A 1,538-nucleotide genomic window follows, 5' to 3' on the forward strand; every position below is an offset into this window, starting at 1 on the left:
CTGCTGCTGGTGATAATGCTGCTGCTGCTGCTGTTGATGATGATGGTAGGCTTAGGGGACGGTATGTAAATGCTGCTACTGCTGCCGGGTTTGCTGCTGTTGCTGCTGCTGTTGCTGTTGCTGCTGCTGCCCGGCCAGCTGGTCCAGCAGCAGCTGCAGGACGTGTTGCTACATGGTATCCAACTCTCTGTGCTGCTGCTGCTGCTGCTGGTGTTGCTGCAGCTGCTGCTGCTCCAGGCAGCAACCTACGCAGCCCACGGCTGCTGCAACTGTTCCTGCTGCTGCTGCTGCTGCTGCTGCTGCTGCAGCTAGTTTTTCTTAAGAAGAGAGGCAGCAGGTCTCTGTCCCTTAAGACTGCCCCCCAGCGGCGACCGTCATAGCAGAGTGCAGCAGCAGCATCACATAGCAGCAGCAGCAGCAGCAGCAGCAGGAAGAATTGCTGCTGCATTGATGCTGCTAACCTGTCACCCGTCGGCCCCACAGTCCCGCTGCTGCTGCTGCTGCTGTTGCTGCTGCATGCCTTCAGATTTGCTGCTGCATCTGTCACTTGTTGCTGTCAGTGTTGCGGTATTTCTGCTGCTGCTGCTGTTGCTGCAGCTGCTGCTGCTGCTGCAGCTGCTGCTGCTGCCGAGTCTTCCTATTGCCCCCCTGTGTCTCTTGCAATCGAGACAAGGCCCCTAACCCTAAACCCTAAACCCTAAACCCTAAAACCCTAAACCCTAATTTATAAGCCTTAATTTAAATGTCTTTATTTATATTTGCAACAAACTTTTCCTTCGTACACTAGAGACCTCCTGCATGCAGCTGGGGGGCCCCCTTGCTGCTGCTCCTTCTACGGGGGGGCCCCCAGCAGCAGCAGCAGCAGCAGCAAGGGTGCCCCCTCTTCTATATTAGCAATGAGATCATTGATCACCAAATTATATCTTTATATAACATATTACTAAACCCTAAACCCTAAACCCTAAACCCTAAACTGTGCACTTTTGGCGCTTATATCCAGCCACTCTACGTCCGTAACCCTAAACCCTAAACCCTAAACCCTACCCAAAACCGTAAACCCCAAACCCTAAACCCTAAACACTAAACCCTAATGTCGAATTCGTCTTTTCAGGTTGCTGTGTGTTTCACTGGCGTACAGTGACACAGTTCCTTAGGGTTTAGGGTTTAGGGTTTAGGGTTTAGGGTTTAGGGTTTGGTGGTGTGTTTATTGAGGTGTCTGTACACCTCAGCACTAGGAAGTAATAATTGATCCTTCCTCTTCTTACTTAGAGGATAAATTGCCAATATAAGAACAGGCGCAGTTATTGTATACACTTAGTTGGCTAGCTGGTTAGCTAGCTGGCTAGCTAACCAGCTAGCCAGATACCCACATAGCTAGCTAGCCACATACCTAACTACCTATGTAGCTATTTAGTCATTTACCTAGCTACCTATCTAGCTAGTTATTCAGCTAGCTACGTAGCTAAGTACCTAGCTACTTAGCTAGCTAAGTAGGTAGCTAGCTAGCTAGCTAGCTAGTCATTGGGCTATATTGCTGC

This window comes from Eimeria maxima, genomic scaffold, assembly GCF_000499605.1.
Source record: "Eimeria maxima Weybridge genomic scaffold, Emw_scaff485, whole genome shotgun sequence".
NCBI classification, from domain to species: Eukaryota; Apicomplexa; class Conoidasida; order Eucoccidiorida; family Eimeriidae; genus Eimeria; species Eimeria maxima.